The sequence below is a fragment of the Schistocerca cancellata genome, chromosome 2 (genome assembly GCF_023864275.1).
Source record: "Schistocerca cancellata isolate TAMUIC-IGC-003103 chromosome 2, iqSchCanc2.1, whole genome shotgun sequence".
In the NCBI taxonomy this organism is placed as follows: Eukaryota; Metazoa; Arthropoda; class Insecta; order Orthoptera; family Acrididae; genus Schistocerca; species Schistocerca cancellata.
Genome location: NC_064627.1, coordinates 680,003,214 through 680,027,839, shown reverse-complemented (window position 1 = coordinate 680,027,839; position 24,626 = coordinate 680,003,214).

Here is a 24,626-nt window from a genome sequence, read left to right as displayed (position 1 = left end):
CTTGTGACATGCTAATTTTAGCAATTTCTTGGTTGTTTATAAACGATCATAGTAATTACTTGCAACTATGTGTTTCCTTGCTTAGTCTAACAGGCAACAGCAAAAATATTCATGGAACTAAGTAGGTACTATTGAAAAAGTTGTCGATTGCTTAGCTGCAACTGGAAAACGTCCAGACATTTTTATACAATAGTAACATCATGAAACGGTGATTAAGACTTTGCGATTCTCGTTAAGAGCCGAAGTTGTGAAGATACTACGAGTGACTGAAAATGTTAAACATTTTCTCGCATGCCCGAATGTGTAACTAGCCATGCTAAAATGAGCATTTGTTATTCGTAACAATATTGACTTTACTTAGTATCTTTTGGAAATCGAAAAAGACATATTTCCGGAATATATTTTCATTGGTGCTACGGTTTATAGCGCCACTGTAAGCTGCGAAATAAGACCGCATTTTGAATGTGCTTCTCCCCTCGATATACACATAAACAATCGTTTCGCAGTATGTTATGTTTATACAGGTCAGCAGCTTGGCAGTGGGGTAATGCTCTTTTTACAACTCCCGTAAACGTGACGTTATTTTGACGTCACACGCAATATCGACGACCTTACGGTCGGCTATCGAGTTTGTGACAAGGAAGAGTATGGATATTATTGCTCCTCGATTCACTCGCAGCAGTTTAATCTGTCCTCTTAGGTTCCTACCCAACCACACTCCCTGAAGTAGCTACATATTCGGAAATAAAGAGCCAAATATTAGTGAAAAGACAGAATATGGATTTTATTGCTGCTCGTTTCAGTCTTTCCACTAATATTTGGGTCTTTATTTCCGGTCCTCTTAGGCACCTTCCTAACCGCATACTCGGAAATCGCTAAATATTTATTTCATTTTTCGTTCTCAGATCAGACTTTTGCAAAACAGACTTGTATTATATTCATAAGAAAGTATCAAAATGTTTTACCAATGGTAATATGAAAAAAAAGTGCCTGTGACGGGATGGGAACCAATAAATTTCGACTCCAGAAATCACGATGTTATTCATTACGCTAGCACTTAACAATGCGATGTTCAACTCCGGCCTTGGTTATCATATTTTATCGAGAAGCGTTGTATCGTTGATGCATTATTAAGCGACATTTAATGGTAATGGTGAGGTGTTTCTCATACATTTTCAATGCTCCGTTACAGTAAAACGGCATAATGCAAATTATAAAACAAATGTGTTTCATACTTAATTTGTAAATTATTGACGATAATAACTCACTCCTAGGAGCGCACTGCTAGTATATGAAGGCATTAGCCGTCGATAAATCATTACGTGACTTTCATTATAGCAATAATTGTAATAAATCATTCCAAGAATGTGTTTTTGTAAATCTCCGGTACGGTCACATGAAATCTTGTGAGTGGCCCGTATCAAATCCTTACGGAGGTCGATAGCCGATCAAGCGGTCGTGACGTCAAAATTGTTGTGGGTTGGCAGGAGAGCCAACACCGTATTATTAGAGGAAGCCGAAAGGCACGCGTTTTAGCTCACACAGGCTGGCGTGAGGTCTGGAACAGGACAAGGAAATTAGACTTTAGAAAAACGGACGTAGCTGGTGGAATACTTAACTTTAATCCATTAATGATGAGCGTCGCTCTTGACTGTACGTGACTCAGTATCAATAGTAACTGGTAATGGCGCCTTGCTGGGTCGTAGCAAATGACGTAGCTGAAGGCTATGCTAACTATCGTCTCGGCAAATGAGAGCATATTTTGTCAGCGAACCATCGCTAGCACAGTCGGTTGTGCAACTGGGGCGAGTGCTACGAAGTCTCTCTAGACCTGCTGTGTGGCGGCGCTCTGTCTGCAATCACTGATAGTGGCGACACACGGGTCCGACGTATACTAACGTATCGCGGCCGATTTAAAGGCTACCACCTAGCAAGTGTGGTGTCTGGCGGTGACACCACAAAAATGACGTCATGTTTGCGGGAACTGGCAGCGCTGCAGTAGCGAAAATGCAGAAAATCTCTAGAAGTTTCGTGACACATATTTTAGAGTCTGATACATGTGAGGTACTACATATCGTTTGTGTGTTTCCATAGCTGTTTGAATATAACCTGTTTCGCTTGTGACATTGATATGCGCTATTCGGAAATGCTATAGCGGGTGCACATATAACTAGTGCTGCCATCGGATGACCGTTCAATGTACTACTCAGATATTAACGATTCAGGAAGAGCTGATCGCGAGTCAACTCTGCCACCAGCTTTCAAACAACGTGACGGATTAGATGCGATAGATAAACGTTCGGAAGCACGATTACACGGGCTGGAGAGGGAACGCACAAGAGAGCCTCTTGCAGTTGATCTGGAGACATGGACACACTCCTGGGAGCAGTCTGGTCAGTCAGTTGACAAGGATCCGACGTTATCTACCGCCAGTAAACATATACTTCTTCCTGTCCATCTGTCAGGATAGCTGAAACATTTAGTAGAAGGTACTGCGGTGACGTCAGAGACGTACGCAGAAACAAAGAGGGTTCTCTAACCTCGTTTTGGCAACAAGGGTCGATTAATTCGGGACCACTTAGATTACATAGAAGCCATAAAACCCACATATTTCGTCACTCCAGAGAAACTCAATTTGACATTCACTGAATGCCACCGACGTATTCAAGTGCTACGGCCTCTTGGGAAAGACACGAACGGATACGGCCAAGTCCTCGCGCCGAAAATTCTCCGTGCTTCGCCGGATGACATTTTGCACCGCTGGATAATTCACGCCAAGCGCACGAGAGTAGCCGAAGAGGATATTTTGCGGCTGATAGAGTTTCTGAGCGAGGAAGTGGACGGGGCGCTTACCGCGCAGAAGATACGCGGTGATATTTCCACCGCCTCTACCACTCTCCGCACGGCTGCCGCACTCAATGAGCACGCAAAATCTAAAAGACCAACCCATAAAAGTGCTAGGTACAAGCACCATTCTCTGCTTTTTGTATATCTCGTGGCCACTGGGTGTAGGACTGTAAGAAGATCTTATTGTCAGTGACCGAATAGATAAATTAAAACAAGCAAACAGATGTTTTCTTTCTCTCCAACGTGGCCATACAGTGTAGATTGCAGGAAGAAGGAAAAGTATTGATGCGCTAAGTGTAGACAGCTGCATCATAGATCCATTGATGATGAAAGAAATGATACTAAAACTCCTGCGGCTCGGGAAAACATTACTTCCATGGGAAAAATAGTTGTTGTTCTCCACGGACTCACGTACCTTCAGAAGGCGCAAGTATGCTTCTCAGTACCTGCAGGACTGAGTAGGGTATCTCGATGTGTGCTGGATGCAGGAACTCTATCCAGGTTCAGAGTAAAATCGCCGACTGACGGTTTGAAATTCCAGACTGTAAATCGACGAGAATGTACTGTTTGGTCGTTTGTATAAATGCGTACACACTCACACCACCAAGAGTTGTTTAGTTTAATATGAATGGGCTTTTGAAGAATCCTTCGGTGTCGCTCACTGTCTTTGAAAGTCTTCAAGTGATTTCACACTAGCCACCTGTTGCACAACATGTAAATAGTTTATCATATGTCCATAAGCTTGCGCTAGCAAGTGCAAAAATCGATTCAGTGAAGGACATTCTCGTGGAGGTTCTCATAGGAGGCGATTTTTATTGAAAAATAGTGAAGAACAGTTCGTCAAGACGCATCTCTGAAACTTTACAGTTAGTTCCTTCCATATTTGGCTGCATACTTAATGGTAATAAATCAGGAACCTTGCTCATTGCGACTCGTCTGGTCTGCACTCGGATAACGACTTCAGACGCTTCTGGGACTTTGAGACTATGGGTTACTGCCAGTCAAGACTGATGTGTGAGCAGCAAGGATGTGGGACTTACTGGGGCGTTCAGAGCATCATTCTGTATAAGGGATCAACGAGTAATTGTTTCACTTTCCGAAAGACAATAAAACCACTCCAAGTTACAGACCGACTGGAGAGAAATGATTCAAACACGTAAGGGAAAGATTTCAACGTCAAGAAGATTTAAGAAAATGTCCTATGACTTAATGCTATGCTACATTACGAAGGGGGAAGTAGAGGTGGCTCCCGCTCAACTCTTCAGTGAGAAAAGAGAAACATGGAAACATTAAGTGGAGGATCGCCTTCGGCTCGCCATCCCACGAAACCGAATACAATACGTCTTCTCTGAACGAGGTACTAGAGGCAGGACCGAATGTACTGCGCCGATCCTAGAATTTTACTGCGATTAAGACTACATTTCATTGTTCTTGTCACAGATATCACTCAGGTGTTCCTTCAACTGGTCTTGAATGAAAAGACAGAGACATGGCCAGATTCTTCTGGTTCAGAACCAACAGGAACAAAAAGGGACGTCTTCAAACGACGGAAGACATAATACAATACCGTTTCGCCAGGCTTCCTTTCGGCCAGATGTGCAGTCCGTTTCTACTCCCTGCAACTATAAGAGGACACGCCAACAAGTATGGTATCATTTCGTACTGTGGCGTCTATTTTAAACAGGAGTAGGTACATGGATGACTTTGCGATCGCTGTAGAAAGTGATAATTTGGCGATCACCATTTACAAGTTGGGGCAAATAAAAGTGGCTCGGACGAGTGGATACGACTGGACGTGAATTTATCCATATAACCACATATGGAACAACTGCCCATACAGCCGGCCGATTCCTGAAGCGCATCGCCACCATCTGCACGCCTGACAGATATGCTAGCAGAGGTCACTCTGGTCGCGGCCCTAGCTCGTGGAAGATACACTCAGGTGCACGTATTCTGTGACGCATCCGAAAAGGTATATGGAGCAGTTCTGTTCGTTCGTACGATCTTAAAGGAGAACGCTCTAACTCTTTTAGTCAGTAGCAAGAACAGACTTGCTGCTATTAGGAAGGTGACCTTGCCACGATTCGAAATTTTAGGGGCAGTAACAGGAATCCGCCTAACTACAGCATCGACTACCCTCCATTTTCTACACAGCATCGTCAGAAGGAGAAATCTTCGGGAGAGATTGCAGCCACTGAATTATCAGCTGCCCAAATGAGTAGTCCATAGAGAATCCTTCGCCGGAGAAGTATACGCGCTTAGAAATAGCTTACCACTGCAAGAGTCAAAGATCGCATGGTACAGCCTTTTTACGGAAAACGGGCTGATACTTACAGAAGGTAGACTGCAATGCAGTAGCCTCGGCAAGACAAAAAAACATCGAGTGCTCCTTGACGGTTCTCATCATTTCACACAGTTATTCGAGAGACACGCGTCCCCTTCCATCACTTTGGCGTTCGTTCTGTAAGAACTCTGACTTAACTTTGGATCCTCAGAGCACGTCAGGAAATCGAAAGAGTTCTGTACCCTTGCTTCGCGTGTAAGGTCTTGAAGAACCCAAGAGGGCAACAAATTGAAGCACCGCTGCCATTTGAACGAGCTACACTTGCTAAATCATCTAATGTAAAGGGAATAGACTTTGTTGAACAATTATTCAGTAAGCAGGAAAGAAGTACTCGTGGCACATATCGGTCTTTCGACATGTGCTACCATACGAGCCATGCAACTCGAACTCTATACAGAACTGTCGACAAAAAAGTTTCTCATGCCTCTCCCGCGATTTGCAAAAATACATGGACTACCTCATACGATTTATACCGAAAAAGCGAAAGCATTCCACGCCGCCAATATGGAACTAGCACAGCTTTGGAAAGCGTTAGCCACCACAAAGACTTACCAATTTCTTGCCCACCACGGTGTTACATGGAAATTCATTACTTCACAAGCGGCTTGGTGGGAAGGATGGTGGGAAACAATGGTGGGCACTGTGAAACGTTATCTGCGGAAGGTACTGGAAATCTCAACGCTCAGTGAGGAACAACTGAATACCGCCTTGATTTGTAATGAAGCCAGTACGAGCTCAAGGCCCATCACACAAGGAAACGATGCAGATGCACTGACCCCTTTCAATTTTCTGACTGGAGAGAAACTCGTAACGATTACAGCAGGACGAGAGTCTACGTCGAAAACGAACCTAAGAGAAGTCCTGCAGAGACAGCGTTTCGAGACGTTAAACGAAAGAATACCTGTTGGAACTGAGGAATTTCCATGGTTAAACGTCCACCGGCCGACTCGTCAAATTTCGCCTTTGAGACGTCATTCTGATACAAGAGGTCATGCGCCGACGACACTTCTGGAGGACGGCCAGAATAGAGAGAGGGATGGATGAGAAGATAAGAACGAAAATCTTCCGCATACGAGACCACACAATCCTGCGTAATTGGTCGTACCTTTAGAGGTCGACCAGGGTAGGGAGGATGTTGCGGAATGAGATACTTTCTGCGAGTGAGACACTACATGTTTATTCATTGGAGGAATATCTCTGACTTGTTGATACATGTAGTTCTGCGACGAGAAATAAAGTTTGTTGTGTATGTAGTACACTGTCATACAATATTTTTACGACGCAACAACATGTATGAGAATGCGAAGTCCAGATAAATGGTGATGAAAGAGGAAAACATGACAATGGTCAAGAGATAATTAAATAAAACGGTAAAATACAATAGACACATTGAAACTGGTAAAATACATAAGAAAGTTGTTAAAATTAAGATATTCTCGTCTACAACGAAACAAGGTAAGACATTGTTTCATTCTTTCCATAATAAATGGCTGTGTAGCCTTCATCACCGGTACAACCCGTTTATTTGAGTCTTTTAGTAAGCGATTTACTGTTTACAAAATTTTTAATTACTATATAATTATTCTACATTTCGTAAGGAAGCCAAAACATATTCATGGTTGGACATGCGCAGTTTGCAGTAGTGATGTACAATATTTTTTCAAAGAAATGTTTCGTCAGTAACGTCGTTCTCCACATGAATACCACCACCTGTGACTTGCTTACGTGTTCATAACAATATCATTAGTAATAGCCTCGACAAATTGTTCTTGTACATTAATATGTTTAGGACGAGAAGTCAACATCCTATGATGGATTCGTTAAATGCAGAAAATGTATCAGATAAAGTACCCGAGGGTAGGTTCACCAGTGGAAATGTAGATGACTTTTCGCTTCAGGAAGTGAGGTAAATACACTTAGGACGAGCGGAGCTACCTACTACTTAGTGTATTGTTACGACACCCAGTCCTGTTACACAAATGGTACAAAAACCAGAGAGTATGGATAAGTAGTCTGACGAGTAAAGTATGTGGTTTGGCGAATGAACAGCAAAACATGAATCAAAAGCAAGAGAGTATGGATAATGATATCAATAAGTTGATTTTAGTATTATGAATTCAGGTGAACAGGTCAAAAATCAAAGTGAGTAATTATAAATTTATTAAAAATCGAAGTTACCAGTCTCATAAACGAAATGTTACTGACCGACCTACAGAACATAACAACTGAAATTTCAGGATTGCGAAAAGCTGTTAAGGGTTCCCCTGAATCGGAAGAAGGATTGACTGAGAACTTTAATACTCTACAATTATAACAAAACACTTCAGAGTCAACCTTTCAGCAGGTAGTAACACAAAAACAAGGTAGATGAATTTGTAAGAGAGAAAGATGATCAGACCACAGAAAGTTTAGAGTCACAGTTAAAAGGGTCGATACAACAAACCATTACTGAAGTGTATGGAAAGCAAAGCAACTCACTAGAGACAATAAAGAGCGATTTAGTACAAACACAGGAGACATAGCCGTAAAAGTTGCCTCAATGGAAGGACAGTGTACAAGCTCAGTTTAGCGCTCAAATAGATAATATAGAAAGAGAATGCTGTTTAGGAACAGGTAAGGGATGGTGCATCCCATGCAGTTGGGCCTAGTAATGTTTGTTACAGCCCAGTATTTCGTGAAAACACAAGCAGTTTCTGATATTCACAAAACAAACAAACACAGTCCGAACAGGTCTTGAAGGCCCAACGGTACCGATCGGCCGCCGTGTCATCCTCAGCCCTTAGGCGTCACCAGATGCGGATATGGAGGGGCACGGGGTCAGCACACCGCTCTCCCGGCCGTTGACAGCTTTCGTGACCGCTGTAGCTACTTCTCGATCATATAGCTCTTCAATTGACCCCACAAGGGTTGAGTGTACTCCGCTTGCCAACAGCACTCGGGAGACCCAGACAGCGAACCACCCAAGTGCTAGCCAAGCCTGGCAGCGCTTTACTTCGGTGATCTGACAGGCGCCGGTGTTACCACTGCAGCAAGGCCTTTGGTTTCTGATATTCACATCTACGACAAATAATAAAAACAGTGGCAAAAACTACAACAGTTGCGGCGCAGGTTATTTCTCGAAGCTGCACATAGAATTTTGCTGTCGGGGAAACGTCAATCCAGCGATGCAACCGATGGCGCTGCCGCTGCGTTAGACTCGACGCGCACAAAGTAGACTACCATGTATTAATAAATAAAACGAGATGTGACGGAAATCCAATCGTTACCGTCCTTCCGATCTAGGACAGTACACTGAACATGACATAATCCTAATATATGCATACTACAAATATTTGGACCACCAAAATGGGGTGGGCCAGGAACTCCCCATAAGGGCGGTTATTTATTAGCTTCCCCATCTAGTAATATAATTAAAGAAAACAAGGACATCACAAAATACTTTCACTCGTTCTTGCAAGTGATTAATGGAGGTGGAAGATCCACCCTGGGCTCAGGAACCTTATTTTTTATGTGTGTCATAATTATTACTTGTGCAGCCAGGTACCATTGAGTACTTTCAGACGTTAACTGAACTACAATGAAAAAAAACAGCTGTTACTCTGTTTTCATGGAAAAGTAACATCCTGTTTCTGTATTTCATCAACTCGTTGTAAAGTTAATCATCCATGTGGAAGCGATACAATGATGAACTACAGTCTGGTAAATCATTAGGAGATTCCTTTTTTGGTATAGAAGTGACTACCTCATGTGATGTGATGTAAGCTATAGAGTTATAGTGAGCAATAACTAATATTATAAAATCTAATAAGGACCTGGTACCTTTTTCGCTTTCAGTAATTTCACATGTTTTACAACACTGAAAGGGCCTATTTCAATATTACAAAATTAAAACAATAGTCGTTCATTCTTCAATGTCATTTGCACATTTTCAGTTACATGACGTGTTTTGATCTCTCTGGATCACCTTCAGATTTATGTAGCTGCGTCGGCAACCCGTCTTGTCCGTGTTATAACAACGTATCACTGTACTCCAATATATGGTTCTGACACAAGACAATATGCGTTGCTGACGTAACTACTTAGGTCAGAAGATGATCCAGAGAGATCGAAATATGCCACGCAATTACAAATGTGGAACCGAGACTGATGAATAAATGACAACCATTATAGATACCAATACAGTCGCTGATTCTCATGAGACGAACATGTCAGCTGTAGACAAAATTACAAAATTAGTGAATACGTACGGCGGTCAAACATCATTGCTCCATTAGTATCCTCATTGGTTAATGCATGATTAAATGCGAAATTTAATAATTCAGCCTGCTGTCAATTGTCTTCCATGACAACATCAGACACCTTCTCGAGAAATTACTTCGAAATATTGAATCCGTTCAATGGCTTTATGTAGGATGAAAACATCCTAGAATTTTCTGGAAGATATTCGACAAGACCCGACTGTGTTAATTTTTGTAGGTTTCACGAATCCGTTTTACTTATGTAAGAGCTGCCATTGTATTTACTCTTGTAAGTTTCATGTACTCTCTTCTTTAAAGATAATGTAACAGCATCCATTTCCATAACATTCTGAGGTATTATCCTAAAGTATTAAATCAAAGTAAGTCGTGTTATTAACTTACTTGACTGTTGTCGTTAACGTGCATGTAAATATAGCCTCCGATACCAATCAAATGACTGTGAGTTCTGCTATAATCATATTGGGCTATTTCCATGGTACCGAATTTTTACTATCTTGTTATAACATTACGAGTAGTGTGTCTGAATGAAGCAAACTGTAGAAATTTGTATAATTAATACCGCCGGTCCCTCTTGCTCATATCCATCCGCTTTCTGATGCACTTTAGACATCGCTAGCTTTAATTTTTCTGCTTTTTACTTATAGTCCATCTTCTGGGGTGTCTAAACAGTCTTTCTAATAAGCGTTCTATATGTAGATGATTGTTTCTCTAGTTTCCACTTCAGAAACGGATATTTTATTAACATGTTCTGATTTGGCTTATTATTAACTAACTGTCCTTTGTTTTGACTGTAAATTACTTTTTCGGATTTATTAGCGTACTAGCCTTTCCCTGCGGCTTCGTCTACGCTCGCGTTTAACACATATATTGCCCTAATCTACTCCTTCCCCCTCCCTAAACCTCTCTATGTCCACACTTTTCTCCTCCGTCTCCCAACGCAGGAGATGTGAATTGTTTATTTATTCCACTCTGTGACTGAAAATGAAATAATGTTTCCGCAGTCCCGTGTCTAGGAAATCTCACTTCCATGGAATCGAAGCCGTAGCGTAGAAATTACGAACTATTCGCCATTTGCTGTGGTGCATTGCGTATATGCGTTGTGTTCATTTCCTAGCTACTTTCTTGTCTGCGGTTTTGTTTACGTTTCTTGGACAGTAGGTGCCCTTCCTCGATTGTTGTGTAATGATACCAGAAATGATTTACTGCAATAACTATCAGAAGGCAGCCATACGTATGTACTCGGCTAGTCGTGTTGGCATTATATGAAATCAAAGAGTTAAGCGTGGGCGTATGCTGCTTCCACGGGTGTCTGCCTCCTCCAATTAAGTGACGCGAATTTTTGCGCGTGACTGACAACGCCTCAGTAGTGCTCCAGCTATGTCGCTGGCTAGTGGTTTGTGCAGTGGCGATGCGTGCATTAAGGTTCTAAGGCCGAACCTATCCTAAGAAGTTCGAAATATTTCATCCATACTGAATTTAATCCGTGCCCTCGTAAACGTTTCCAAATATTTTACGTTTGTACTTCGTGTATGCACCCGCTAGTATAATGTATCACTCCTCTGGCTTTGTGAGCAATAGCAGATTGGAATTCTGTGCTTCTTATGAGCATGCGCAGTAAGCCACGTTCCTTTTACGTGACGGACTGCGGTTTCTTCAGCATGGATACGGTTTTTAAAAGCTGGCGTTTGGTTGTTTCTGCTTCTCGCCAGCAGGCGGATAACGCCTGTGTAATGACAAATTTGTCAGCAGTTTCCTAACAGATAGCACTACCCTGCATCGTCTAGATTATATTCATAATTCGTTGAACAAAATTGTGAATGCATCATTGGATGTTGTTGCAAGATGACAGGAAATAGTTTATATATTTTCATTGTTCCTCAGATTAAAATTTAGTAAGGTACATGTACCAAATATTGCCCGGTTCCTAATAAGGTCCACTCTCATTTTCTAGCACACAAAATTTTAAAACAGCGCTAAAGGTCTTCGGTAGTGATAGCTTATGACATCTAGTGGCCAAGGCAACAACTATTTCCGCACCCGCTCTCGTGCCGGACATTTTACTTTCAGTTATGCTACGGCGTTCAACGAAGAAGGGCTGCTTCATATTTTCATGGTACGTTTCATCTAATGCAATCGTTTGGGTTATGAAGCATTTTTATTAGTAAATATATAGTTATGAACAGAAAATTGTGCTATACTAAGACAGTGGCATTATCTTCCTAACAATAAGTTTCTTTTTAAACAATAAACGCACACGCGTTTTAACCTGGTTGTTCCCAATAAGGCCCATCCGTGGCGCTCCAAACAAGGCACAGGCCTTATTAGCCACCCTGTTGTATAGAGCTGTGCATAGCGACAATGCATATTTAATCTTAGCGTATTCTGGGAAACCTCATGTAACACGTATTTACTATTTCTAAATAAAATCTAAATTATTTTATACATTTTTACTGAGCTATTGGTTGGGCATCGCAAGAAATGTTAAAAGAAAAAAAAAATTAAATTCTTTCTTGGTAATCTTTGTGACAGGGCATTCTGCATTTAGATCAATAATTTTTAGTAGCTATAATTGAAGTACGGTACTTTAAAAATATATATAATCATAGTTTTACAGTCCTAATTCAGGAACGCAGGAACGTCAGGCTTACTGGAAATGTTTGTTTTTAGATGGAGCCACAGGAAAAAAGAGCAACGTGGGATGCAGATACTTTAAAACGAGCTATGGAAGCTGTTGCTGAAGGGATGCATGTCGAAGCCGCTTCGAAAACATGCAAGATTACTCGGCATACGTTAAGCAACCACATAAGTTCTGGACTAACAACCAAAAGTTTCGGACAAAAAACTTGTTTAGACAAAGGTCAGGAAAGAAAACTTTGCCAAAGAAGTTTCTGACTCGCTGAAGTTGGGTATCCAGTTACAGCAAAATTGCTCAGAAAATGTATAGATGTATATTGTGAAAAGAACAGTGCGTAGAATTCTTTTAATGAGACGAAGAGATTGGCTGGATGCAAGTGGCTTAAGCTCTTCCTACAAAGCCACCCAGACATTGCAAGAAGGAAGGCACAGTACTTCAATCCAGGAAGAGCTGTGAAGCTAAACAAGATTATTGTAAATGATCATTTTCAGAAACTGAAAACGATCTTGTCCGAATTGGAGTTATTTGACAAACCCCACCTTATCTACAATATTGACGAAAAGGGATGTCACCTCTCACTCCACAAGTCTCTTGAAGTTTTAGCGAAGAAAGGTGAGAAACTCTTGTACTTTGTTTCCTCAGAACATGGGGAAAATGTTACCATTGCCTCATGTGCGAATGCTATTGGACAGGTTATTCCCTCTATGAGACTTTTCAACGGAAAGTGACGCAAGCCAGAATGGGAAGACTATTTGCCACCTGGGACAGCAGCAGAAATGACAGATAGGGGCTCAATGAATACGGCGACATTCATCAAAAGGATACATCATTTTCCCAAATACAAGCCTGCAAAAGATGTTAGTTTGATATTTGGTGGAACATCGTCACATTTGGACCCTGAAATTTGTGACGTTGCTGAAGAGCACAATATCAGACTTTACTGCTTGTCCGGCAACACAGCACATGAGCTGCAACCCATAGATAAATCAGTACTGAAACCGTTTAAGTCTTAGTGGGCTGACGAAGTTCCGCTGTACTGGTCTATACATGAAAGGGAAGAAAACAAAGCAATTAACAGACGTGTGTTTGGAAAAATCTTCAGCAAGGTGCGGCAAAAAACAGCATCCCCAGTAAACGACACGCCTTGACTCCGTGCATCAGGGATTTATCCTTTTTACCCAGAATTTGTTCCAGGCACTGCATTTGCTCCCTCTCGTCTATCAGAGCATCTTGACCCAGAAGAGGACATGACAGTTGCCCCTCAAACAGGAAAACTGCCAGAGAGACTCAGTCAGTCCCAAGGGCTTCCTGAAAAAAGGGACGCCAGTCCAATTATTCCAGTTCATCAGAAAGCGAGGCATATTCAGTAAATGATAGGTCAAGTGACTTCACTCTTGAAGACAGTGATGCAGCTGAAGATCTCGATTGTTCTTTCAAGGAAACTTTGCAAACCTCAAAGCTGAAGACAAAACCAAACACCACGGAAGAAGGCATTAAATTACGAGGCGCAAATCGTATGTAAGGCACTGTTCACGCAGAATCAAAAGAAAAATGGTACCAACGAAAGCACTGGGTCTAAGGAAGATACACCTCGCAAAAAAATTTCACTGTCAGTAAAGAATATTCAGAAGAGAAAATGCAAAAATAAAGACTCCCCTGAAGCAAGCAGCAGCTCTGCCTCTAAGAAAGTGTTGCAAGAGGTGGCCTGGTATTGTCACGTGTGCTATGAAGACAGGATATTCGACATGAGGCTCTGCAAAAAATATATGAAATATGTGCATGAAGACTGTGTAGGGTTCACACCCAACGACAAAGTGCGAAATTTCCTGTACCCCACCCGTAAAAATGATTTAAATGAGCCAAACCAGTTTCACGGTACATTATTCATGTGTTCATTGAAAATGTAATGATTAGAATTATTGTTCCTATTATGGTAAGGAAACTTACTGCTGGCAGAACAGTTTTGATTGGTGATTAAATTTAAAAATCTGAAGAGTTAACAAGCAGTAAGTACCAAAAGTTCTGTATGAAGCGATTGTAAAAACGAGTAATTATAAAAGTCTATGTATCATCTCATTCCAGTTATTTCTAAAATAAAATTACATTACAACACTTGCAGTGTATTCAAACTGTTTTCCTGCCATTTACATGCCCCAGAATATTAATATGAACGACGTGTGGCTACGGGCCATATTAAGAACAAGGTCGCTAACAAGGCCCACTTGCAAGAGTTAAACATTTTTTTAAAGTTCTGATATTAATTAAATAAACTTTCAATTTTCATTTAATTTTTAACTGAATATAGTTGTAGGATGTTGCACGTACGATCTCGGAATCTTACCACTTACACATACTGAATACAAAATTCCTAAGCGTTAGGTGGGCCTTATTTGGTACATGTGCTTTAGTCTTACTTATTTCAAACGCTGGTAGTTCTGTAGTGTGTCTGTAGGTTTGTGTCTGTAGGTTTTCAAATCAACATAGACATTCTTATGGTGAAACTTCGAACATGAATTAAGTATTTAAAATGTAGTAAGCAGTAGTAGTGATTAACTGATTAGTGAAGTATATTTCTGTATGCCCTGTTACGTACGAGGTGTCATCGTCAATCTGTCCTGACACTGTGTTGTCGAAAGGAAAACAGTCAAACTCCCATGTCTTAAACATGATGGAATATTGGCCACTGGCTGTAATTGTAGACTTTTTTTTTTTTACTCAAGTACCCCTCAAGTAAGAAACAAAACAATGCTCCCATAGAAGTTGAGATACAGACGAAAAGACTTTTCGACACCTGATATCTAGGCTTCCCAGCATTAGCGGCACTTTTTGCAGGTACAATTAGCATATGTTGCAGAGGCTACATGCATTTTATTTTATTACAAGATCTACTGAATTCTTTAACCGAAAATCCTGCATTCTTTCCTCGTCTTTCTTTGGAAGATGAACTCCTGGTGAAAGAACGAAAGCCGACGCCAAGTCTCTCTATTAAAAAATCTTACAGAAAGTTTGTAAGACGTTTCGGAACACGATGGTACAAACCAAAACCGTGGTTAAGTCGCAGCGTTGTAGAGAACAAACTGATTTATTTTTATTGTGTGTTATTTGGAATGAGTAATGACGATTTTGAATGGCGTATGTGGGGAGCAGACGAAGAGTGTCTTCAGAATTTCATTTCGAAAGCGAAATAGCATGAATGTTCCATTTCATATATCACAGCATGTTAAATACAATCAGCTAGGCACAGTAAGAAATGACCATGCTCGTTCAAAAGCATTACGCGTGGAAGCTTTGAAACATAACGAGAATGTTGATCGAAGCAGAGAAATAATGAAGAGACTTATTTCGACAATCTGCTTTTTAGCGTGACAAGATTTAGCTCTTCGAAGTCATGACGAAACTGAGGTGTCAGTAAATAAAGGAAATTGTTAGAACTGTTCGATTTCTTGGCAGGAGAATAACCATACATGAAAGTTCATTTAGCATCCGATGGAGTATTTACAGGCACTTCCTCTGACACACACAATTATTTAATAGCTTGTATTATGGATGTTGTTAAGAAACAAATTGCTAGTGAGGTTAAAAATAGTCCTTTAGAACAAATTTAATGTGAAGTTAAAACTACTTCTTTGATATCAGTACAAGCCGGCGAAACAATGGACGACTCAACTAGAAATCAATTGAGTGTCATTTTTCGTTTTGCAGGTAATTAATCAGGAAAAATACAACAGAGGTTCATAGGGTCTTATGACGTACCTAAAAACCGGAGTGTACAAGGCATAGCCACTGTTTGTTGGTATCGCAAATATACCACGGCTCCAGCGCAGTGTCATGGAAAAATTATGGTGTTCATGCTATCAAGAAACAAGCGTATGCTCAAGCTCTCTCGATCCACTGCAACGCACATCAGTTAAACCTAGTCCTCCTCTGTGCTTGTAAAAAAAATTACGCAATTAAAAATTCTGGTGGCAAATCTATCAGGATTTCAAGCATTTTTATCCATTCTAGTAAAAGAAGTGAGCTTCTGAGGGAAAGGGAATTTAAACTACCAGTTCCTTGTGAAACAAGGCATTTTCATTCACGTGCTGTACAAACTATTATTCTTTACTATACAGACATGAGAGTACGATTTAATGATGTGATAGACACTGAAGGGTGGGATGATGATTCTTTACATCAAGCAATTAGGCTAAAGAATATACTGGATGACTAAGCTTTTCTTTTTCTACTGTTACTGTTCTATTCGATTCTCCAGCATACAAGTATCTTATTTCAGATCTTGCAAAGTAAAACTGTGGAAATAAGACGCTTTAAGCTTGAAACTGAAAAGTGCATTAAATTAATTGTAACGAAAAGGAAGTAAGTATTCAGAAACTGAGAAGATTAGTGTTCTAAATAATTGACACAATAGTAGTAAAGATCGAGACTAGATTCCAGGACTTCCATGAGACAGATTTTACAGATCTTGTAAATGAAAAAAAGTTCTCGCGTTATACTAGACCAAACAATTTTCCTGTTCGTAAAGTTGGAAAATTGCTTAATATATATCCTTTATTGACAATGAAAAATTGAAAAGAGGACTTACGTTTATTTACAGCAGTGAGGATAAACGTCCAGAGCCTCAGGACCTCCTTAAATCCATTATAAGCAATGGATTAAAGAAGTGTTCTCTGAATGTCTGAAATTACTGTCGTTAGTTCTTGCAATTCTATTAATCACTGTGTCTTGGAAAAGAAGCATGAGTACGTTAAAACGCGTTACAGCCTACCTTCGTAACACAATGACAAATTGTAAATTGTCAAATATGGCGATTTTGGCTACAGAGAAGGGAACTGCGAAATCTTCAACCAATCGGCAGGATTTCATATCTCGTGTCATCGATGTTAACGCCCAGAAAAATGATAGGAAGATTGAACAAATTTATAAAAAGATGTAACGGTGCATTGCTATGTGTTACATTTTTTAAGAATGTGTAGCTGTTTAATATTGTAATGCTTTTATGTATAACAATTTCTATTGTAGTTTCAGTCTTAGAAGAAATGTGTAACTAAGTTACTTTTTTAGTGTTTGTTGTTACAAGATTTGTTTTAAGATTTTTCTTTTTTCGAAATCCGTAATTCTCAGCCTACCCTACAAAAAACGCCACGCTTCGCCACATGGTTTGTACATATTGGCCATACAGTGTGCATAGTTGTGAGGAATGAACGACGTTTGCGTTGGTTGCAGGAATGCTGTGTTCGACCGCGTAAGCAAAAGTTATCCATTTGTTGTTACCTCCGGCGCAATCCTTTTGTCGTGGCTGCGTGAGATGAATACGGGCAGATGCAGTGTGCAGGGCGGCGCTGTCTCACGACATCAGGTGAGGAGAATCTGTCAACGTCCCCATGGAAACGCCTCAGTGTTGCTGGTGCTGTGCTGACGTTTCTATGGAAACCCCTCGATACTCCTGATGCAATGCTGATGGATTTAATTTTGATTTTGTAGTCGATAGCGCTTTGCAGATGAAAGATGTCCAAAGCGATCCGAACTGTGTAGACTTCCCTTACGCTTTATCGACTGTTGGAACGTATTGTTGCCGCTATGCATATATCCAAGGTCCATTTAATACGCGTTCCACGTGTTTGTTCATCTCCTCCACACACACTTACCATCTCTCTGTGTGTGTCCTCCTCCCCCTCATCCCCATCCTCCTATGTCTATCTCCTCGTCACTCTCTCTGTTGTCTCCTCCTCCCTACTCTCTCTGCTCAGCCGTGCCCATCAGCATATGTAGCCTCTGCAACATATGCTAATTGTACCTGCACAATGTGCCACTAATGCTGGGAAGCCTAGATATCAGGTGTCGAAAAGACTTTTCGTCTGTATCTCAACTTCTATGGGAGCATTGTTTTGTTTCTTACTTGAGGGGTACTTGAGTAAAAAAAAAAGTCTACAATTACAGCCAGTGGCCAATATTCCATCACGTTAAATGCCACGAATTCCTCTGAGAACCTCTTCATTTCAAATTAGTGTTTGCATCCTATTTCCTCAAGTATTTGCTGGATGTTTTCCAATCTCTGTCTTACTCCACAGGTTTTACCTTCTACATTTTCCTTTAGTACCACTGGTGTTATTCCCTGCTGCCTTAACACATGTCCTATCATCCTGCGCCTTCTTCTTGCCAGTGGTTTCCAAGTGCTTCCCTTTATGTTCAATCTGCAGAGCACCTCCTCATCCCTTATCTTATAAGTCCACTCTTTTTCCACATTCTGCTGTAACATCACATATCAAATGCTTCGATTGCTCCTTCAGTTTCAGTTTTCTCACTGTCCATGATTCGCTGCCATAGGATGCTGTGCTCCAAATTTACAATCTCAGAAATTTCTTCCTCAGATTAAGGCCTATGTTTGATGCCAGTAGACATCCGTTCGCCAGGAACGCCCTCTTTGCCTGTGCTGTTCTGCTTATTATATCCCCCTCGCTTCGTCCATCATAGGTTATTTTGCTTACAAGACAACAGCATTCCTCAACTTCATCTACTTCCTGCCCCCCAAATTTAATATTAAGTTTCCCACTATTCTCATTTCTGTTACTTCTCATTACTTTTATCCTTTTCCAGTTTACGCTCAATCCATATACTGCAGTCATTAGAGTGTTCATTCCATTAAACAAATCTCATAGTTCTTCACTTTCACTGAGGATAACAATGTCACCAACGAATATTATTACCGTGTATCCTTTCACCGTGAATTTTAATCCCACTCTTGAACCTTTCTTTAATTTTCGTCATTGCTTCTTCGATGTATGGTTTGAACAGAAGGGGCAAAGAACTGGATCCATGTTTTACACCCTATTTTAATCTGGGCACTTCTGAAATTTCGAACATCTTACTCCATTTTACATTGTCGAAGTTTTGTAAAACCTAGTCGTCAGTTTTGTAAGGGCCTCGTCGTTACTGCTGTGGAAGCCGAGTTGCGACTGTTGTTACGGTAGGCCGAGTTTCTGAGTTCGTGAAACAGCTTCTGTTGCAGTACACCGCTAAGATTATTTCACACTGCCTATTACGCAGCTATACCCCAGGGTCAGATAAAATGATAGGAGAACGAAGTTTCTACAACACTCCAACAAATTAGCAACAAAGTCACACAAATCAGTTAAAAATATTTACTGATCTTGTGACTAGTAGAGTAATGAAGTCCACATCACTGCTTATCAATGGCTAAGAGCAAATAATCGTAGATAAACTTCACAGTACATAGCAAACGCAATTTGCAACAACTGTCTGTTCACTTCTAAGAGTTCACTAAACGACATTCCTGTCTAAGTCAGCCATGGACGATGATCTATAAGCAAGTGGGCGAGAGCTGCTCTTCTGTCTTCCGAGTAGGCTTCTTTCCGTTGCCGTCCGGTCATTGGCGGAGTGTACTCGGCCGGTAACTGGCCGAGGCGAAGTCGATATCTTCATCCTCAGCGTCGCCTGTGACGCTGCTGGAAATCACGCAGGTGGAGAGTCTCTATGGCGCTTGCAGCAGCTCGCATCTTTGCGCCTATGGTGCTTTTGCACTGGTCGCGTCTTGTTCGCACGACATAGCAGAACGCTTTTCCTAGATAGACAAATTCTTTGAGAGTATCTTGATTTCTCTTCAGTCTTGCTTCTATTATCAAGCGCAAGTTAAAAACTGCCTCTCTTGTGCCTTAAACTTTTGCTAAAGCCACACTCACTGTTCGTCGTCTAATAGCTCCTCAATTTTCTTTACCATTCCTCTGTATATTATTCTTGTCAGCAGTTTGGATGCATGAGATGCTAAGCTGACTGGGAGGTACTTCTCGCACCTATCTGTCCTTACTATCTTCAGAACTGTGTGGATGACATATTTCAGATACACTCCTGGAAATTGAAATAAGAACACCGTGAATTCATTGTCCCAGGAAGAGGAAACTTTATTGACACATTCCTGGGGTCAGATACATCACATGATCACACTGACAGAACCACAGGCACATAGACACAGGCAACAGAGCATGCACAATGTCGGCACTAGTACAGTGTATATCCACCTTTCGCAGCAATGCAGGCTGCTATTCTCCCATGGAGACGATCGTAGAGATGCTGGATGTAGTCCTGCGGAACGGCTTGCCATGCCATTTCCACCTGGCGCCTCAGTTGGACCAGCGTTCGTGCTGGACGTGCAGACCGCGTGAGACGACGCTTCATCCAGTCCCAAACATGCTCAATGGGGGACAGATCCGGAGATCTTGCTGGCCAGGGTAGTTGACTTACACCTTCTAGAGCACGTTGGGTGGCACGGGATACATGCGGACGTGCATTGTCCTGTTGGAACAGCAAGTTCCCTTGCCGGTCTAGGAATGGTAGAACGATGGGTTCGATGACGGTTTGGATGTACCGTGCACTATTCAGTGTCCCCTCGACGATCACCAGTGGTGTACGGCCAGTGTAGGAGATCGCTCCCCACACCATGATGCCGGGTGTTGGCCCTGTGTGCCTCGGTCGTATGCAGTCCTGATTGTGGCGCTCACCTGCACGGCGCCAAACACGCATACGACCATCATTGGCACCAAGGCAGAAGCGACTCTCATCGCTGAAGACGACACGTCTCCATTCGTCCCTCCATTCACGCCTGTCGCGACACCACTGGAGGCGGGCTGCACGATGTTGGGGCGTGAGCGGAAGACGGCCTAACGGTGTGCGGGACCGTAGCCCAGCTTCATGGAGACGGTTGCGAATGGTCCTCGCCGATACCCCAGGAGCAACAGTGTCCCTAATTTGCTGGGAAGTGGCGGTGCGGTCCCCTACGGCACTGCGTAGGATCCTACGGTCTTGGCGTGCATCCGTGCGTCGCTGCGGTCCGGTCCCAGGTCGACGGGCACGTGCCTCTCGCAGTGTCCGGAGCAAGTATGGTGGGTCTGACACACCGGTGTCAATGTGTTCTTTTTTCCATTTCCAGGAGTGTAGTATGATGGTATGTTGCATGTCTCATAGATTTTACACACCAACCTCAATAGTCGTTGCTACTTCCCCAAATGATTTCAGAAATTCCGATGAAATGATATTTACCTCTTATACGTTATATTTGTTCCCAAGTCTTCCAGAACTCTTTTAAATTCTGACAAATACTGGATCCTCCTCTCTTCCTTGTCGACTTCAGTTTCATCTTTTACCAAGTCATAAGGCAAGTCCTCTCCCTCATAGAGGTCTTCAGTGTGCTCTTTCCACTTACCTGTTCTTTCCTCTACGTTCAACAGTGGAATTCCCATCGTACTACCACCCTTGCCATTAATTTCACTGTAAACTGTTTAGGCTTTTCTATATGCTGAGTTGGTCCTTCCGACGAAAAAAAATTTTTTTTTCGATATCTTAACATTCTTCCTGCAGCCATTTCGCCTCTGCTGCCCTGCACTTCCAATTTATTTCATTCTTAAATGATTTATGTTGCTGTATTCCTGTCTTCCCCTGTAAGTGTTTGTATTTCCTCCTGCGCAGGTCAGTTGTGTATTTCTTCTGTTACGCAAAATTTCTTCGGAGTATCTTCGTTGGGCCTATTTCTGACCGTCCGTCATCTGTGATTGCCCTCTCCAGAGATGTCCACTCCTCTTCAACTGAACTTCACACTTTGATATTCCTTATCGCAGTGAACTTCAAATGTATCTCATCATTCCTCAGGACTTCAGTACCCCGCTTCCTGTCACAATGATTCTTCGGTATGACTAGCTTAAACTTCAGTCTACTCTGTATCATTACTAAATTGTGATCTGGTCTACATATGCTGCTGGGTACGTCTTACAATGCAGTATCGGATTTCGATATCTCTGACCTTGATGTAATCCAGCTGGAATTTTCCCGTGTCTCCGCGTCTCTTCCAAATATACTTCCTCGTCTTGTGATTCTTGAACAAAGTATTCAATGTTACCATCTGCAATTGATTCCAGAACTCAAATAATCTTCCTCCTGTCTCATTCCTACTGTCTAGAGCATACTGTGCGTAACATTTTCTTTCGCTTCTTCCCCTACACCCGTGTTCCAGTTTTCCAGATTACCAGATTTTTATCACTCTTTATATACTGAATCAGCTGTTCAGTATTCTCGTACACACACACACACACTCTCTCTCTCTCTCTCTCTTCATCTTCAGCTCCCGACGTCGGCATGTATACCTGGACTATCGCTATTAACGTACGTTTGTTTGTTGTCAAATGTGATGAGAACAACCCTCATCAGTGAAGTGCTAAGAGTAGCTCATTCTCCGACCTACTTTCATATTCATAACGAATCATACTCCCATTATACCATTTTCTGCTGCTGTTGGTATCACCCTATATTCGTTTGACCAGAAATCCTTGTCTCCTTTCCATTTTACTGACACCCACCATATCTAGACTGAGCCTTTACATTTCCCTTTTTAGATGTTCTAGCTTTCCTACAGCTTTCAGACTTCTGACATTCCATACTCAGACTCGTAGAGTGTATTCTTCCTTTTTCTCGTGGTCACCTCCAAATTTACAGTCCGTTCCCGGAGATATGAATGGCGGACTAATCCGGCATCTTTTGTCAATGGAGAGTGTACCAAATTTGGTTGAAATCGATACAATAGCTTAGGGCGAGATGCCAGACATACATACAGACACATTAATATATATATATATATATATATATATATATATATATATATATATATATATATATATATATATACCTAATATCGTGTAGGGCCCCCGCGAGCACCCAGAAGTGCAGCAACACGACGCGGCATGGACTCGATTAATGTCTGAAGTAGTGCTGAAGTAGTGAAGGGAGCTGACACGATGAATCCTGCAGGGTTGTCCATAAGTCTGCAAGAGCAAGGGGGTGGAGATCTCTTCTTGTAAGGCATCCCAGATATGCTCAATAATCTTCATGTCTTGAGAGTCTGGTGGCCAGCGGGAGTGTTTAACCCCAGAAGAGTGATCTTGGGGCCACTCTATAGCAATTCTTTACGTGCGGGGTGTCACATTGTCCTGCTGGAAGTGCCCAAGTCCGTCGGAATGCACAATGGACATGAATGGATGCAGGTGATCAGACAGGATGCTGACGTACGTGTCACCTATCAGTGTCGCATCTAGACGTACAGGCGTATCAGGGGCCCATATCACTTCAAATGCACACGTCCCACACCATGACAGAGCCTTCACCAGCTTTAATGAAGTTGTCTCCATAGTAGTACAGGTCCAGCCGCTCGATACAATTTGAATCGAGACTCGACCGACCAGGCAATATGCTCCCGTCGTCAATAGTTCAATGTCGGTGTTGACCGGCTCACACGAGGCGAAAAGCTTTGTGTCGTGCAGTCACCAAGAGTACACGAGTGGGTCTTCGGCTCCGAAAGCCCATATCGATCATGATTCGTTGAATGGTTTGTACGCTGACACTTGTTGATGGACCAGCGTTGAAATCTGCAGCAACTTGCGGAAGGGTCGCACTTATGTCGCGTTGAACGATTCTCTTCAGTCGTCGTTGGTCCCGTTCTTGCCGGATCTTTTTACGGCCGCATCGATGTCGGAGTTTTGATGTTTCACCGGGTTCCTGATATTCACGGTACACTCGTGAAATGGTCGTACTGAAAATCCCCACTTCATCGCTACCTCGAAGATGCTGTGCCCCATCGCTCGTGCTCTGACTATAACGCCACATTCAAACTCACTTAAATCTTGACAACCGGCCATTGTGGCAGCAGTACCAGATCTAACAGTTGCGCCAAACACTTGTTGCCTTATATAGGCGTTGCCGATCTCAGCGCCGTATTCCGCCTGTTTACATATCTCTGTATTTGAATACGCATGCCTATACCAGTTTCTTTGGTGCTTCAGTCTATATAAATGAATATTTATGTAAAATTGTTGTCTGCGAAAGTATTCTTGCTATGTAAATTTGTCTAATGTAAGGGATTAATGTAAATTAATTTTCATGTGTTACGGTCAGTCAGGATCTAACATAATACACACCTTAAACGAAATAGGACAACGGCATTTAGCAGTACAGAGTAAGTTCAAACGGATGTGCACTAGTTTTCGTAGTTTTATAAGAGCCAATAAAACAGGAACGTAGCGGAGTAGTAGTTTAAACTGAGACTTGTAAAAAGATGCGTTAAACGAAGAGTATGTCGATGCTGTGCTAAATGAAGTCTGATTTTAAAGGTACTATAGTATGTTTTAAGTTGTGATGTCGGTGCATAATGGCCATGCTGTGGAACTGTTTGATGAATGTTGTGTAGAGCTGTAGATTATTCAATCTAAAAGGTTAGCAAGCCTATAAGACCGGGGAACTGAATAACAGACAGAAGTTCAAATGCTTCAAATGGCTCTGAGCACTATGGGACTTAACATCTGAGGTCATCAGTCCCCTAGAACTTAGAACTACTTAAACCTAACTAACCTAAGGACATCACACACATCCGTGCCCGAGGCAGGATTCGAACCAGCGACCGTAGCGGTCGCGCGGTTCCAGACTGAAGCGCCTAGAACCGTTCGGCCACAGTTGCCGGCTGCAGACAGAAATGTTTTCCTGGTGAAGA